The 18360-nt window shown below is 41.5% G+C and overlaps 1 protein-coding gene and 1 long non-coding RNA gene across 6 annotated transcripts in view; one reads left to right on the forward strand and one right to left on the reverse strand.

The window, feature by feature from the left end:
* Kirrel3 (kirre like nephrin family adhesion molecule 3) overlaps positions 1–320 on the reverse strand; it is a 569052-nt gene extending 568732 nt beyond the window's left edge. For 2 of the 5 annotated variants that reach the window (XM_010628629.2, XM_010628628.3), the window contains exon 1: positions 12–311. The gene's annotated coding sequence lies outside the window, so the exon portion shown is untranslated. Of the gene's footprint in view, positions 1–11 lie in introns of all 5 variants that reach the window. The other 3 variants (XM_010628633.2, XM_010628631.3, XM_033764426.1) reach the window with 2 other exon arrangements.
* Positions 1–17050, forward strand: part of LOC117286348 — a 21582-nt gene extending 4532 nt beyond the window's left edge. Inside the window, exons 2-4 of the long non-coding RNA XR_004517492.1 lie at positions 1838–1942; positions 15837–15901; positions 16235–17050. This is a non-coding gene — a long non-coding RNA (uncharacterized LOC117286348). The remainder of the gene's footprint in view (positions 1–1837; positions 1943–15836; positions 15902–16234) is intronic.
* The last annotated feature ends 1310 nt before the right edge of the window (positions 17051–18360 follow it).

Consider the following 18360-nt stretch of genomic DNA (forward strand, 5'->3'; position numbering starts at 1 on the left):
CGTGGCCTCACCTCCTCCGGGGGCTCGGTTAACCTCCTGGCGCTGCGAGGTGGCCTGCGCGCGGTTCGCTCGCTAGGAGGGAGGAGGCAGCGCGGAGCGCACGGCTCCACCTGATGGAGAAGCGCGGAGAATCCTCAGACCTCGGAGTGCGCTGCGAGGGAAACGACCTGCTGGAAACTTCCGCCCCTGGGGGTGGCGCGCGGGGTACGGGTCTGTCTGCACAGCCGGTGGAGCTGGCAGCCCTAAGGAGACAGGGGAAAACCAGCAACTTGGAAAAGCGCCCAAATTGTGGTTTTCTGCACACCGAGGCTTCAGGTCTCTGTAGCTCCCGCCGTGCAAGCCGGGGTCCCTCGCCAGCAGGTGGCATCCTCTCCAGCGTTTCTTCTCCAGGCTTGTATCCCGGGAAGCCGACTTCCTCAGTCCCCACGGCCCTGCCCAGGCCTTCAGGGCTCAGTGCTGTGTTCTCTGTACCCCTCTCCCCCTCCACTCCCAACTTGGCTAGCAGCAAGGAGTGGGATAGAGCAGCGTGGAAATTGGAGCCCACAGAGAATGAGAGCAGCTTGCTGGCCAAGAACTTACAAACTGCAAGGCTTCCCCCCTCAGTAACGTCCACACCCTGTTCTCCCGTGAAATCTGGAACAAAGGAGACTCAAAGTTCTGGGTCCTGTGCAGGAATAAGGAGCACTGTTGTTCAGTGCAGAGAGAAGGCTGGTGTTCGGACAGACCCTTCAGACCCCGGCTCATCCCTACCTCTCAGAGACTTTCTTTGTGTCAATCCAGAATCAATAACATTAATTATTCTGTTAGTTTGTGTAAAGGGCCGTTTGGGTTCTTGCAGACATGTGGAATGAATACATGAATTTTCACGATTAGAAAGTGTGTCCTCTACTTGGGCAGAGCTATACACATATGCACAACTGGAATTTAAAAATAAGACATATTATTGGCATTTTAATAAGACAGAGAAATTGCCCTGGAGGTCATCTGTCTGAACTTTACTTTCTAGATGAGACCTTCTAGGTGGGCTTGCCCTAGGCTTTGCGAGAAGCTGCAGAACCCCATCCTTGAGCCTGGGTCTGGCCTCCTCTGTCTTGTGTGTCCTTCTGTACCATTAACAAGATAAAGACAGGGAGTAACTCTTTTCATCACCAGCGGAGAGTTTCCCGCTTGATGTCTCTTGACAATACTTGTTGCACAGAAACATTATAAACCACATTTTCTTTTTGTTTTTCATCTATCCGGTACTGGTTAAAACCTTACCCAGAAATTTAACACATTTTGAACAGGCCTCTGTTGGGAGTTCAGAGTAACCTGACTGTCTTTCTGGGTAAGTTAATAAGGCACCAAACTCCCAGAGACCAGATGGTGCAGCCATCTGACCTGGGCAGTCACAATCATCCAGTTTATTCCTTTCTCATTTCTCTGAGCCAGATTTCTTGTTCATATTCAGTGATGGCGCAAACCTTTTAGAGTTTCTAATGATAAACAGCCCACTTTGTATGCGTGCCATAAGTTAGCCATCAATAGTATAGGTAGATTATAACCCTTTGATTGTGGTTGGTCACTTTATTGTGGTAGAAAAGGTGAAAACCACCAGATATTTAGCATTTTAGAAGCATCCCCAAAGAGTAAGATGTCTGTTTCACCGATTCTTCCAAGACAGGGTCCAGTTCAGGAGGTCAGGGTGACCCTTTGGGCCTGAGTCTGCTCTGACCATTGCTAGGTATTGCAGACATTTAACAAACCTGGGCACATCTTTCTTCACCTATACAGTGACTGGTTTGGTAGGATCTTTGAGGTCTTTGTAAACCCCTAAATCCTATTGTCTGTTTTTCAGAGGCCACAGCTTTCAACATGGAAAGATTTGGAAGGGCTTCTCCAATGCCATCCATGATTAAGGCAGGATATTTTGAGTGATCACTTCCTACCCCCAAGAAAACAGGTAATGGCATAGAAATCTGCAGTTCCATGAGTCTTCATGTTTCCTCAAACTGTTTTATTTCCATTCTTCTCTGAGTGCCTTTGGTCTTTCCCCAATTTACTCAACCAATGTGTTTCCATTCCTTATTTTTTTCAGCACCATGCTCATATCCATGCTCAAAGCCTGGATTCTGGGTTCCAGAATACCTTTTTTTCAACATAAATCCTATCATTGCATTGGTTATAAACCTTTTATTAGTGTAGAGGAGGAGGATGCCTGAATGGCTAAGTGGAAGATTTAATTTAAAGACATTGAAGTCCTCGGTGCTTTCTCCATCTTAATGTGAATCATATTTTAATGTAAAATGTGTCTAATCATGTATCTTCTCTGATACCTTGTCAGTCCTACGAGGGTAGGAAGTGTTTCTCTAGTTCACCTGTGTCCCCAGCTTATACTCTGGTAGGCAGAACACACACACTAGTGAATGAATAGACAAGTTTTACCTAGTGCCCCACATCTCATTTTCTGTTTTCTGAATCCAATTTAACTTATTCTTCACTCTGTTATTAAACCATTGTCAAACATCTGGCATGTGCCTGCCATTGCTCTGGCTGTATTTTATGGTGCTGGGTAATGAATTGAGCCTATATATAGTTTGCAAAATGTGGAGCACACTTTAAGATGCATGGCACTATAGAAATGAAAGATATTTTTATCTCCTTGGCATAGTTCTGCACAAGAATACGATTCTCTGGCAGTACTGCTAAAGAACAATAGACCTGTTTAGCCTTGACACACTCATACATGCAGGGCACTGGGTAGTCAATTCACATGGGAGCAGCATTATCTCCCTCAGCAAAGGGCTGAAGAGTGTATACTTTACAGGGAAGAAAAGATATGAGTAACGTTATGAAAGGAGGTGGCAGTGCCCCCAGCACCTTGCCTCATGGCTGGCTGAATTCATAGGCCAAGACCTGCATCTCAGCCCTGGGGATGGCAGCAAAGGCAAGCCTCAGCATTCTGCCTCAGGCCTTGGAACAGGTCAAGTATCATTTCAGAGTATGCTATGTGCTCTTTTTGTGTGTATGAATAGGCTAATTATGTGGAAAATATTGGAAGACAGTGAAATTCCAGTTATATGACTCATTTGTGGTATTCAAAGTAAGAGAAATTATACTGCATTTATTCTTTTTCTCTGTTATTCTTTTCTATGTCCCTCTCCCACCCGTTGCTCCAACCCTGACACACTCTAGTCCTGTGTTATAAATTAGTAAATTTTTATGGCAGCCAAGGGAACAGCTGCATCTTACTCCAAGTCCGTAAGCTTTCATTGTCAGTGACAAAGTTTACTGTCTCTTTTCTATTTATTGCATGCTATGTTCTTCCTTTGTGTTCTCACATTATAAAATTATATGTAACTGCATATATACAATGTAAAAGTTATAACATACAAAGTTATATAAGTTTATGTGTATACAAAGCTTTATATACATACTTATACACGTACATAAGTTTGAAATAAATAGGCTGGCAATGTGCTTCCTGTTCAAATACTCTGACCTCCTCATCCTAGACCAGGTTTCAGTCAGGTCTACTTGAAGAATAAGGTAATCTCCAGATTAACAAGACTCCCTCCACCATCTAGCCTGTATTTGCCACATATGACTGACATTCAGTATCTTCTCTGTGCTTGAAAATGTAGATGGTCCCTGTCTTAGCTGGCTCAGACCACCATAACAAAATATCATAGGTTAATGGCTCAAACAACAGGAAATGTTTATCTCACTGTTCTGGAGGCTAGCAGTTCAAGATCACGGTGCCAGCATGGACAGGTTCTGGTGAGGGTTTTCTTCTTGGACTGCAGACAGTTCTCTTCTCATTATGCATTCATTTGGCCTTCCTTTGGTTGTAAGGCATCACTGTCTTTATAAAACCACCAAATCTACTGGACTTGGGCCCTCATCCTAATGCCCTAATTAAACCTCAGTCACTTCCTAAATACTCTATTTCCAAATTCATCCCATTGAGGGATAAGGTAAAATATAAATTTTAGGGGGATATACAATTCAGTCAACAGCAGTCTCCACTGTAAAGCATAATTTGTTTTTATCATAATACATAGGTTGGGTCAAAGGAATATGCCTTTCCTGTCTCATCACCAGCTTCCTCCTTTACAGCCTAAACCTCAGTCTTGCCAAATTGCTTTATTGATTAGACATAGCAGCCACTTTTGCTTTGGCATATTTTCTCGTACTATTTCCTCTTTCCGGCATGCTTTTCCTTCTTCATTTATCCCTTTGTCTAACAAATGGATGCTCCTTGCTGCAGAACCATCTGGAATGCCATGCTAGTCAACTTTCCCTTACTGTAGCAAGTATTTAAAATAATCAGATTAAAATGGGAAAAGGTTTTCTTTATTCAGTTTTGGAGGTTGTAGTCTGTGGTCAGTTGGCCTCATTGTTTTGAACTGTGGTGAGGCGGCACTTCATAGCAGGAGCACATGACGGGACAAAAATGCTCCCTTACGAGCCCAGAAGCAAATAAGAATGGGAAGGGTCTGGAATTCCCCATACTTTTCAAGGGCTTGCCTCGTGACCCCAGAACCTCCCATCAAACTCCATCACCTCCCACAGCACCACCCTAAGCACCAAACCTTTAGCATGGTCGTTTGGGAGATTTATCCAAACTATAGCAAATGCTGTCCATAAAAATGTTTATTTCACTTCTTTTTCCCCTCAGTCAAAAGTGAATAGGTCTTTATAGCATTCGTATAATCTCTTGTTATATAGCTGTTAATACTGTAACTATTCATCTGTCTACTTTCTAAACTACATGTGAGATCTTCAGGGCCAAGGACAATTTTTTAAAGATTTATATTTGCATATCCCAGAGTATAGAGAGCACATTGCCTGGGACACAGTAATTGTTTGCTAAATGGAGTTTAAAAGAAATAAGATTCAGTTGACACTTCTGGTGTCCTTCCTGTGACCACCCAGTCTTAAGTCTGAAACTATCCGTTCATCATCTGATGCTTTTGGATGTAACTAGATCCAGGAAATGCATATCTGTCTTCTGGAACTAGGTACATCTGTGTGAGGAGAGTGCTGGAGAGAAAGATTTCTGACTGTACATTTTGAGTCCAACTTGAGTCTCAGGCAAATGTGGGAGGTAGTGCCATCAATCTGTATAAATCACCATCTAACTGTAAGTATTGTGTTAAAAAATGTTAGAAGAAACCCTTGTTATTCATATTGCTTAACTACACATTCCCATACCAGCTGAGAATCTATCATACTCTATAACAATTATATAGACATAGGTTCAAAGTAAACGAGGAAAAACAACATTAATTTTTCCACACTAGGTCCAATTTGAATTGAGTTGATGGTTCAGTGTTTTTCTGGGCTTGTGTCTCTTCATCTTTTTCAGCTGCTGACTGTCTGGGATTGGCAGCAGGCAGGGGCAGAGGTGCTTTCTCATGCGTCTTGTTTTGTTGTGCCAGCTGAGTACAGCTCCACTTGATTTGGATTTTTTTTGATCATGTAAAACAGAGGGTAAATATAATGCAGTGTTTCTCAGCATGGGGTCCTTGGGCTAGCAGCATTAGCATCCACTGAGAACTTGTTGCCATGCAAACCCGTAGACCTTATTCCAGACCTCCTGAATCAGAATCTTTGAGGTGGGACTCCGGTACCTTCCTACATTTGAGGACCACTGTTATTAGAACCCCGTGTACCATCACCCAGTCCAACAGTGCTCAAGCTATGGCTAAGTTGCTTTCCTCTATCATTCCTGCTTCTTCCCATCTCACTGTATTATTTTGAAGCAAATTCAGATATCCTTTCATCCATAAGTGTTTTCTTATGAGATAATATGGATGAAAATAATACTTTATTATATGTGTGTTAGCTCTCTGGGCCAGACTGTTCACCTTTAGACTTTTATCTTTAGGCAAATCATCCTTAGAATATACTCAACAGCCTTATATGAGAGATTTTGGTCAGAAATAACAGCACAACTAGGTATTACAGAGAATGATTTTTTACCTTTGGAAGACTAAGAATTTATTATTTAGTAATGGTTGAGTCACCTTATTATTCTGATTGTTGTGTTAGTTTTGGCTACTATAAAAGAATAACATAAACTAGGTGGCCCAGGAATTCATTTCTCTTAGTTCTGGAAGCTGGAAGACCAAGATCAAGGTGCCGGCAGAAGCAAATCTGAACTGAGATCCTGATGAAATGATGCACATCTTCACTTTGAAAGGGACTAACTCTACAGTTGATAAAAATATTTTTTCTGCCTTCTATTCCCAGGGTATGTGATCTGGTTGTTTTTTCAGACAATTTTTATCCAAACTCTTCTGCCTGGTCTTTGTTCTGATCTTTGTGCCTTTGTATGAAAATTGGCCAGAGTGAAGACATGAACCATGACCTTGCAGAATACAAGGAGTCTACTCATCACCCTGTTTTCATCAGCTACATTTGCTAAGTCTATAAAGTTGACCATCTGTCTCATCATAAGACTCTGCTGTTGCCTGGTCTCCCCAAATTGAGCTGTACCCCTAAGTACTTATTAAATGCTGAGAAACTCAAGTGAATATTTGCTCCCTCCTTCAGATGTCTGTGGCAAAAACTGACAATTGCACGAAGCATGATTTGATAGCAATATCTACAAAGTGTCAGAAAGGGGAGGGGATCGATACACTTAATTTACTTGGAATAATTCATTGCCTAACTGAAGTTTTCAGTGAGAGCAAACAGACTCTACACTAAAGTCATTCACCCACCTGGATAGGGAGGAACAAAGAGAACCCATCTTTTGAATGTGATGCAAAGTTGAGTTTTGTGTATTCATTAATGACACCCTTGGTCCTTCCTTGCTTGAGAGGGTGTGCTCATTCTGTCAGCCATTATTCTCAGTGGAGGATGTATGCTATCAACTAAAATGTCCCTTTCTGTCCCCCATATGTTCTTTCACTCTCTGCCCTTATATTTGGGTGTGTTGCTTGCTCAAAGGTTGTCAGTTGGGAGCTACATTAACCTCTAGAGTTTTTCTGAGTGATGGGTGTGGGTGGAGATTCTGCTGCTTTCCTTTTAGGGCTCAACAAGCAGGAAATCTGTTTTTAAAGAGACTAGAACCTGGAAATAAGGAATAATTGCATATGGCAGAGTGGGGAATCCTCAGAATGTTCTGCTAAGGTTAGAGTCCCTTTGAGATGAATATTCAAGTGGCACCTTGGTAACATGGCTTCCTAGAGATCCCTCTACTTCCCATCCCATATTCCTACTATGGCAGACAAAATGATTCAAAGTAAAGTTGCCACCTGGTAGCAATAATCACCCCATGAGTTCAGACCTTTGAAGGAAGAATCCATTGCAAATTTTCTCTCTTATTAAGATACAGCCATTTCTGATATATGCTTAATATTGGTCCAGTGGCATTATATTGACACAGGATAGGAAGAGGATGAGAACAGGAGATCTCAGTTGAAGCTAAAGGAGCTTGAGGAGGAGGGATATAATTATAAGGTGCCTTCAAATAATTACGCTATTACTACTACCTAATTAAGAAGAGCCATTCTCTACTTTAACTGCCTGAAATTCAGAAATCACCTAGCAATGGACTCTCTACCGAGCTTTGTCCTGCTCCCTGAAGTCAAGAAAAAAATTCACCATAGGAAAACGCTGTGCTCTGGAGGAGGCTGGGGCATCCCTGAGAGAGCAGCTGAAATGTTCAGGAGGTGAACTGCCATTCTCAGTTGTCAGACATCTTATCTTTCTATGCATCTTTCAAATTATCTTTAAAATGAGGAAAATAATGCATCTCTCCTCCCCTCTCTTGTCAGTAGGCTGGTAAACAAATCAAGATATAAATCTCTTTGAACATTTTTAATCTTTGTTCAAATTGGGGAAAAGGATCATTAAACAATTGTTGAATGTTTCCTTTCTCAAAGCTATGGAAAGATGCAGAAAGCGAAGTACCTTCCAGTCCAACTACAGATATAAAACAACAGCACTGATTGTTGGGTTCAGCCAGCCATTTATGCATTTATTCAGCATTTGTGCTGCAAATGTGTTTATTGTGCACCTGGATTGTGTCAGGCACTGGTGACACAGAAATGGATACGGTACTTTCCCAAGGGATCTTTTATGGCTTGGGGACATGTTAAGATCAACCAGTACATGCTTTTGGAGGATGCAGAAAGTGATCCTGTGATATAGATATTTGAAAGGGGGATGTTTGCTGTGGGCTGGGTGGACACAAAGGTTTCCCAAAGGGTTTTACCTGGGCCTCTGCTGCAGAATGAGGCAAGGTATAAATCTGACATTAGCTAAATTCAAAACCCTGACATCCTGTCCCTTCTATTTTTCCATTTCAGATTTTGCCCCTCAGAACACAAGCAGTAAAACCTAATGGGAGAGGTATCACATGGCACTTGGGAAGATTAACTCCTAATTTTGATTTCTTTTGTGCAATTTTTACTTAACTGAGTCAAACTTGCTGTGCAAGATGATTCATTACTATCTATTTTAAATCACAATCAGGAAGCACAGTGACACCCCAAAATGACGGAATGTATTTCAAGTTGGAAAAAAGTCTTAATTTTTAAACTTTCTTCTTGAATAATTTGGTTTTTCCTTGTTGAACAGGAAAGAAAAGATCTAAAAACATTTTTTAAAGGAATTCTCTGAGGTCCTTGCCTTGCCTTTGCCTCACCCTTGCCTCCATGCCCCCCCCAAAATGTTTTGTTCCAGAAATGTAATAGTTTGTGGTGCATAAAGATGGAATATATATATTAAGCAAAAACTTTAAAAATACTTTCATTTTTAGAAAGCAAATATTACAGAAGCATGTGAAGTAACATGAGAATTTTAAAATATCCATCCTCACCCCAATTCACTCCCAGAGATAACCACTACTAGAAGTTTGGCATAAACCTTTCTTGTTTTTTTTTATGTATTTATGAACCTGTATAAGAATAAGTACCTATATACACACACCCGTAGAGACACACATAATGTATATTATTCTGCCATTACATCTTATTTGAATTTAACAATATATCTCATAGATTTTTCCAATGATATTCTGCTTTAATATGCCTAAAGGAAACAGAAATTGAAGCATTCATTTCCTTTTGTGCTCTGCTTTCTGAGGAAAGACTAGCTTTTTTTTTATCCATATCTGATCCAGCCTCCCAATGAAGCAGTAATTACTGTCCAGGTCAGGGAGAAGGGGCAAGAATGAAAGGGTGAAGATGGGGGAGATACAAGCCACAGTGAGTCTCCAAGTTTTTTAATTTGGTCCAGATACAGAGAATGGAAATAGTACCATATCTAATTCTTGAAACTTTCAGGCAAATGGTAATCAGCTGGCATCAGGGAGTAAGGTGGTCTTGTCCAGCAACAAATCTCATGTTTGTTGATCACTTTCTATGTGCAAAAATGTGCAAATGATTTAGTGGTGTTCCTTCCACCACTGTGCCTATATTGCAGAAAGAGAAAAGAAAGGGAGGAAGAAAAACACAGGAAGGGAGAAAAGAAGGAAAGGAGCAAAGGAGGGAGAGAGAAGAAGAAAAAAGGTAGAGGGGCAGAGGAGGAACTGAGAGAGAGAGAGAGAGAGAGATGGGTGGAGTGGGTGGAAAACCAACTATCTGGCCCCTGGCAGTAGAGGTTTTTATGGTACCTCTCTTGTGGAGAGCTCTGATGCTTCCATTTTCTCAGCCACCCAGAGCACACAAACAAAGCCGAAAAGGGATTATTCTCAGTGCACCATGTGCTCATCTGGTGTTTATTAGATCTGCTCTTCATATTTAAACCTTTACCCACTAGAGTGGGATGAGTCTTTGGGGAAACGCACTTAAATTTAGTTAGTTTTAGCCCCAGTTAACCAGAGATCTTGAATCTTTGGGGGCCTATCCCTTACCCTTCTCTTCATCTTCCAAAATATAAGCAATCCAATTATGGATAGAAGGGAGGCATGGTTTTGCAGCAGAGAAAGACTGATTCTTAAATGTGCAAGATATAAAAAGGGAGTTGTAGAAGCAGAACTTCTGTGTCTTTGGTGAAGATTTGCTTTGTTCTGGGAGAATACCAGGAAAATGCTTCCTAGGGCTTCTGGAACAATGATCCTAGAAAGGATGCTTGGAAGGCAATTTACAAACGCTAATCATGTGGATGAATTTTAGTGAAGGTACAGAGCAAGGGCCTTGGCAGCCAGGCCAGTCTGATTTCTGCTGTCAAATAAGCTGTACTCAGATGAGATTCTGAATCAAAGTTTATGAAGTGACTATAGGGTTGGGGCAGGATTCAGGGAACCAATGGAAGGCATGGTGGAGTGTTCAGGGTGGGAAGCAAGGGTGAACCTTTACTCTCCCAGTCTGGGCATATGGAGGGGAGGGATGAGCGCTACTGGAGCTTGTCAAGAACTGGGGCTGTTGAGAAAGGACCTTCTGGTGGGAGCTGTGGTCCTAGAGGAGCAGGATGCGCCTATGTCAGGAACAGCACGAAGCAGAGAGGGAGCAGGGAATAAATTCACATGTACTTCTCATGCTAATCCCATTTCTTCTGGTGCCTTCTGATGGCTAAATCCAACTGGAACTCAGAAGGAAAAGGAATTTGGAGATGAATTTCATAGAGTCAGAGCATCAGGGCACAAAGGAAAGTGAAAAAGGTCAGAGAACGAATTTTGGCAGTGGCAGTGATGGGTTGGATACAGAGAATCATCATCATTTCAACCTAATGGGGATTCAGACTAGAGACTAAAACAGGTCAGGGCAGAGAAAACTGACACAGTTGCATGAGGCTCAGGATCAAAGCCAAAGGGCAAAGAAAGTGTTGTCCATTTCACTCCTGAGTCTTCAGAGCTTGAAGGATGCAGAACAAACCAACTGTGAGGGAATCTGCACAGCCTGGAGCCTGTCCTGTTGGTGTTCACGCCACTGTAGAGTCCACAAGTTGGAAAAGAATTCTAGAGGCTGTATTCTTGCCTCTAAGAGGATAATATTGGACTATTCCAAGGAGAGGGTGGTGACCATCCTTTAATTTACACACTGTTATGAGATGTGTATTTTGATTCATCATTAGCCATACAAACAAAGCAGTAAAATTTTTCTGTAATTATAAGCATTCACTATGGGACCCACGGACTTTTAACTTTTGTATTGGTTAGAAAGATAGACAAGTTATAATCCTTGTTTTCTGAAGCTTATTCTGCTAAATGAGATACATGTAGGGCAAATTATAATTCAAAGTGGGATGGGATTAGTGCTCTAATAGATGTAAATATAATATGTTATGGCAGAATACCAAAGTTGGAGGTTAATTTTGAACACTAAGGAAAGCAGAGAATTATTTTAGTTGGGTCTTAAAGAAGTAGAGGGCAGAGAGGTGGGTAAAAGCCAAAAGAGAGAGAAGTGTGCCACATTCTTGGGAAGATGTGGAGACCGCTAGGGTGGTAGGAATATTGAGTGAATAGTTGGGGCAGAAGAAAGGGAAATAGAAAGTGAGTTACGGTTAAAACATAAAGAGCTGACAACCAGCTTTATGGTGTTTGGGGCTGAAACTGCCAGGTGCCTGTTCAGTATTCTTTCTCCTCTTCATCCTTACTGCTATAGCTTGGGGAACTGTTCTCTAAAGGAGCATGGATTAAAGGATTGGTCTCCAGAGTGGTCTACCACTACTGGTAGGTGGTAGAACTTTTGAAATGTGGGAGATGAATTTGAAGAGAGTTGAGGGTTTGTTGCCCTCAATTCTTCTGGCTCCCTGACTTGGGAGGTGAGGTTTTTTTTGTTTGTTTGTTTGTTTGTTTGTTTTTTATACCGGGGATCAAACTTGGGTCCTTGCCCTTGCAAGGCAGCAAGGCAGGTGGAGGAACCACTGAGCTAAATCCTAGCCCAGGTGAGTGGTTTTGATGGAGAAATAATACACAATAAGGCAGGTCCTTGCCTTGCCCTTGCCTCCGTGTTTTTCCCCCCACAAAATGTTTTGTTCTGAAATGTAATAGTTTGTACTGCTGTGCTTCTTCCCAATGTATCCAAATATTTTGTAACTGTATGAACCTCATGACCTCTCAGGAATGTTTTAATTCCGCCCCCTTACTATGTTCTGTTAACTCCACTCATCTGCTTCAGTGAACTTGCCCAGCTACCCCACCCTGGAGATGGAGGCTCCCATTTCTGGTGAAGTGTTCCAACTTTGGAGTACAAATTCTTCTGAGCCCACTAGGGCATAAAAAAGGTTTTTCTCCACATTTTGGGGTGACCTTCAGATTCTTGAATTGTTCAAATTGCAGTAGCTGCACCCCAGAGCTGTAATACTGAGCTGTAACACTTGGCTATGGTTCAGAGCTGTGACACTTGGCTGTGACACTGAGCTGTAATATTTGGCTTTAGCACTGAGCTGTTCTGCTTTGCCACATAGTTTTTCTACCCAGTATGCTCTCACTCTGATGTGTTGCCTTGATGCAGGCCCAAACCAATGAGACCAATTCACCATGGGCTGGAACCTCCAAAACTGTGAGCCAAAATTAACCTTTTCTCTTTACAAGTTGATCATCTCCAGTATTTGTTATAGTAATGGGAAAATGATTAACACAGTAACAAAACTTGCATTCTTTTCAGAGTGGCATATGCTCATTTAAAACTATGAAAGACCTAAGGTACCCTTGCAGCTAGAGAGGATCATGTAATGTGGTCCTTTCCTACAGTGTATAAGCAAACATCAACTAGGCAAAGTTCTGGGGAAACTGTTGTATGACTAATAAGAGGGACTCAGCTGGTCCAATATTTTTGGCCCTTTATTTCTCTTTCCATCTTCCTGTCTAATGCTATGTTTCCTGAAAAGTAAGACCTAACTAGAAAATAATAAGCCTTGAGAACTAGAGATAAAAATGCCAGCCCCAGTCTTGCCTTAGAGTAATCTGTCTACTCTTGCCTTACTGAATAGACACTGAGGAAGAGAATAGTGATGGAAGGTTGTGATCTCTAGTTTGCAAAGCTCATTCTTTTCCAATATATCTTTTTGTTTTGGGGAAAATGGTAGTAAAATTAAGGTATAAAGATAGATCAGACATCTTGTGACCTTGAAGCAAAGGCCCTTGTTTGGGAGGACAGACAAGGGGTGCCAAAGAACCAGGTCTGTGGTGACTTCCTACAACAGCAGCTCTGCTTTCTAATACTATCTCCTGACTTCTTGTTGCATGAGAAGAGTGAACAAGCATTTATACCCATCTCTCAGTTATACGAAGTTGCATTTACCACTTCGGTGCTTGATTCTTGAGTTTATGCTCTCAGGTATTGGAACCACTAAAGCCTGTTAATTGACAGATTAGACTTGGCAGAAGGAATTTCAGTTCTAGCCCAGCTCTATTCTCAACATGATAATTAGTAGTCTAAAGCTGGTGTTAGGTGATGTGGATACTTCTAGTGCAGTTCTACCCTTGGCTAGACAGGTGGATCACTTAGCTTTTCTGGGAACAGCACTCTTATTTTGAAGATATGTGTTTTTTTAGAAGGTGTCTGGTTGATCATCAGCTCAATGGATTGATAATCTGACCAATGTATTAGGAAGAGGGCAGGTGGAAATGTGGAGGCTGGCTGCAAAAGTGAGAGTCCAGAGCAGGAAAGCCAGTGATGTGCTTGTTACCCTTGGAGAGGCAGAAAATAGTGAGAACTTGAACCTGAGAAATAGAGATGTGGAAAGGGGGTTGGTTGTGAAATCACCATGTCTGTCAGATCAGTTGGATGGAGGCTATGTTATGTAGAGAAGGTGTGGTTGACTGATCCAGAAGGGGAATAAAAATACAAAGAATGTAAAAAAAAAAAAAAGACAATATTCTTCAGTATTACAAAACATCCGAATAAATGCTTAGAGACACAGGAATAGTGTGTGGCCTCAACTCACACTCTTAAGAAGTCATAGATGCAGAAGCCAACAATAATAAAAATAACTTGGATTCATGTCACATTTTCTCCCTCAAAAACCCAAAGCATGTTTATATAGTCATTGCAAGTTTATCATTGCAATGCCCTTGTTCAGTGAAGTGAGGTGTGCGTCATCTCTTTCTACTAGATGAACAGAGAAATGTTGTCTGAAGAGACAGGGAGCTGCCTGGAGTACCAGGTCCGTGGTAATCTGACACTGCAGATTAAGCCAGTCTCTCTCCTGAGCTGGGCTTCACAGGACCAGTGAGCTACGAGAGAATATAGCATTTGGTGCTCTCTCCCTCAACATACTAAAATCTAATAAATAGCCTCTCTACCTCTTTTTATTTCTTGTGATACATTGTGTTTCTCTCTGGAGTCAGACCTGGAGTCTCTAGTCTTACCCAAAGCTTTAAAATTCTGCACAGAAACCAAGAGCGAGGTGTTCCTACCTCAGTTTCCACAGTGATAGGGTGCTCAGCTGTGGCTGGAATCGCTGAAAGCATTTTCTTAGCTTGCTGCTTTAGTTTGTTTACCTGCTGGCTTTGTCTATTCTGAAAGTTCAAGTTTCTATTCCTCATTTTTTTAACCTACATTTCAGTTTGGTCCAATCATGCACAATCCCTTCCCCAGATCTCGCACACAAACAATGGGGCATAACTGGTATATTTTACTCCCAAAATGGCATCTGAGAGTGTTCAGCAATGCTGCCAAGCCAGCACTTTCAGAAGCGTCTGACGATATTAATTTCAGTCTATTTCCTGAGGTTTGCAGGAAACTAAAATGCAGAAAGTGCTGTGGCAAAAAAAATAATTAAAGCTTCGTGTGTGTGTGGTGGGGCCAAGATTGACAGGAAACGAGTTTTCAATAGGCCGGCTTGTACTGAGTGGTGCTGTACTCTTTTCTACATATCAACATATGCGTGGGGAAAAATAGCTCTCTGCCCTTGCAGCTCTGCAATCAGTAAAATGGGTCTTTGTAGGAGTAAATATACATAGGCCCCTGAGCTCTGGGGGCTTGTAGACTGAGTTGTAAAAATCATTGCTTGTGGCCAGACTTCCATAAAAACTAAGTTACATCCAATCTTTGTCCAATTAAAAATACCTAATTTTTCTACAACTCATGATTATGTTGTGCTACTTGGTTTCCCTGCATCCCCTTTTTGTACATCTGAATCTGATGTTTTAAATTCAAGCCTTTTAGGAAAGAATTCTTTCTAAACTTTCTAAGTGCAATGATAATTCAGAAAAATTCTACACTCAGATACACTGTTTTTCATTTTAAAAGCGTCTTTCTTTGCCTAGTTTTTTTTTTTCTTCTTCTTCTTTTTCTCTTGACTGCCTGAAGCAAGCTGTCCCTTGCTGGGCTCCTTCTGAGGGTCTCTCCCTGTTTGTCACCAGTAGGTGGACACAGTCCTGCTCAGCATGTCCCAGGCATTAGCATTTTGACTGGTAGGACCTACACAGGGTTAGAATCGACAGAAAGGATGAACAATGACTCATTGGAGAGTCACCGCTAAAGCCTGTGAGGATAGTAGGAGGGAAGGAGACGTGTGGTATCTTCCAAAGAAAACATAGTGCAGCTGCTTGTTTACCTCCATGGTGACATGATTTCAGAGGTGAGACCTGGTTCCTCCTGTCTTCCTCAGATGCCATTGCTTTTCACTGTGATATTAAAACCTGGAAGGTCTTCTGGTCTGTGACTTTGTGGGTAGATGAGGACAGCTCGGATTTTAAAGACTAAGGAGTCCTTGTTGACAATACAGGCTGTATGGGATCCATGAGAGTGGACTTTGTGAGGGACCCACATGGTCATGCAGGTGAGTTTGTAAAGTAGGTTAGAGAGAGAAGCAATGGGGGGAAGGGGAAATGTAAGAGATGCCCAGGTTGGGCTGAATTGAGATGCAGCACACCCCTAAGTGCTGCTGCTTAGACTTTCTATGTTGCAGCCTAAGTGACATTTTTTCTTTTCTTTTTTTCAAATTTATAGGTGCAAGACATGCCCCAATGCCACCAGGGATAGTGTGAAGCCTGTTATGATTTGTTGTTCTCAAGGTGAGAGATGAGGTGGTGAGAAAACAGTTCTACCACACTCCTTGCTCTAAATTTTAATAGCGGCAAGGAGTCAAATTCAACAGGTGCCCCTTTAAGGACATAATATATTTATTATCTGTATCAAATACTGCAGTACCTATATGAGGCCTGTTTCTATTATGATCACCATGAATGAGAAACAGAGGCTGGGAGAGGTTAAGTGATTTTTCCCAAGGCCGAGCAGTCAAAGTGGGACAGAAGAGGGGTGTGGTGGTTACTAAAATCCATGCTAGGGAAATTGCGTGGTTCGTTGTAAAGTGCTGTGCAAACCTGGCCTCTTTTTGCTATTCTCAGACTGGAAGCCGGATGCATGGTGAAGAATAACAATGCATTGGGTCCACTGAAAGAATACTAAGGGTAGAACAAGACATTGGAAAAGACATCTTGATTCCCACAACCTTTGTTCCTTTGTGGTGTGGGTGCAGATTGTGTCACTGTGGTGATCTGGGTCCTGACACTGTCTTGGGGAGCCACAGTGACACAGGACAAGAAGGGCAAGAGCACACGGTGGCTCTCAGCAGTGTCCTTGGAGGGAAGGAAGAGTGGATAGGTGGCATTTCTGAGGAATGGAGGCTTTGGAGAAGGAAGCTCTCTTTGAGACCTGCAAACATGCAAGACTCTGACAAGTTACCTGAGGTTGGACCCAGTCCCCTGGCTCTTGTCCCACCTTCTTGCTTCAGCTCTGGGACATTTGGTCCTGGTTTGATGGTTATTGGCATAGATGTTAAAGGCCTCTGGGGGAGGGAGAAGTAGAAAGCTTTTTCTGAGCTGAAAGTAAGTGTGGGTTTGGCCTATTGATCTGAGCACAATAGACAGTTTTCATAATTTGACGCCTGTGTTGTCAGACACACAAAGGCATTTGCTCAAGCATGAGCACAGTAAATACAATTTGGGAGTGTGTGAGTGGCAGGAGAGAGCCAAGGAGAGGGCAGTGGGTGAAAATTGAGGTTCAGCGTTAGAAAAACTAGCTCTCAAGGTTTGGAACACTTTATGACTATAGCTAATGACAGTGCCTTGTGTACTGATAAATTGCTAATAGAATTGACTTCATTTGTTTTCAGTACAAAAAATTGATAAGTATGTGATGTAACACATAAGTTAATTAGCTTAATTCAGCCATTCTGCAACTTATACATATTTTGAAACATCATGTGTGCCCTAAATACATACAATCTTGTTTGTCAATTAGAAAATAAAAAGTTTAAAAGTCTCATTATTGTGTTTATTCTAATCAGTTCTCAGAAAAGAATCATTTTATAGAAATGTCATGAAGGAAGCAAAGATAAAAATTTCACAATGGAAAATGAACACTTTGCAAAATATAAACAGAATATAATAATCCTGAGCATTTTTATATTTGTTTTTGTCATCACATAAATAAATGTACACTTTAGAAAAGTTGAAAATCCAAAACAAATTCACTAAGAAGATAATTGAAAATGAGATAACTACCTGAAATGTTGATATATTCCAATGATTTTCCTATGTAAAGTTTTCAACATGATTGAAGAAAAAAATGAGTTTGCTTTATATTATAAATATTTATCCATGCCGTTAAATATTCTTTTATGGGGAAAAAAAGCTGTACATATTATAAAAAAGCTGGGTTTTATTTTTGTTTGTTTGTTTGTTTTTTCAGTACTGGGGATTGAACTCAGGAAGCAGGTTCAGGGCCATTGAGCTAAATCCCCAGCCCTAAAAGCTGATATTTTTAAAGCCTGTTTTTCCGGAGCAGATTTGGGCCATGTTGTCTTCTACTTGGACCAATAATTCAGTCACACTTTCCATAAACACCCTTTCCATGAGGAGTCCGAGGGGGCACTTTGCTCATGCAAACTGGTTGTCCTTGGTTTCTGATGCTCCGGGAGCTTGCATTTCTCATCCTTCCTTGGGTACACTAATCAGGGCTGGCGGTAAGAAAGGGGAGATTTCTGAGAAGGGTCCACTGCTGCTCTTTTCACAGCTGAGGATGATTGAGTAGTCTGAACCCCCTATCCTCCACTATGAGCTGCTCCTATTTGGGACCAAGAAAAAATCATTTTAAAAGCTAAAACCTTTTGAAGTAACAAGTGGCTACTTTTTTCCTCTTCTCATTTCAGGCCTGCTGAATTTTAGTTCAGAGTGGTTGCAAAGGAACCTCTCCATCATAAGTCTAGAAACCCTCTATACTTAAGGATTATTTCACAGATTTCCTGAAAGTAAAAGAAAAATAGGAAAAGTAAAAACCTGATGCTTTCCAAATGCTTGACCTTTGAGGTGTATGCTAGGGTATATGCTATTTTTCTTTGGAGTTTCTTGCAGAATTCTTTCCTTACTTACTTTGCACTAGTCCTTAATTATGTGCCATTTCTCTGATTTCCAAAGCTCCAGTCCCTGCATATCCATACATGGGGTCAAGATTCCTATGCGACCTCCAAGTT

This window comes from Fukomys damarensis, unplaced genomic scaffold (assembly GCF_012274545.1).
Source record: "Fukomys damarensis isolate Sample0158 unplaced genomic scaffold, DMR_v1.0_HiC HiC_scaffold_16, whole genome shotgun sequence".
Lineage (NCBI taxonomy): Eukaryota > Metazoa > Chordata > Mammalia > Rodentia > Bathyergidae > Fukomys > Fukomys damarensis.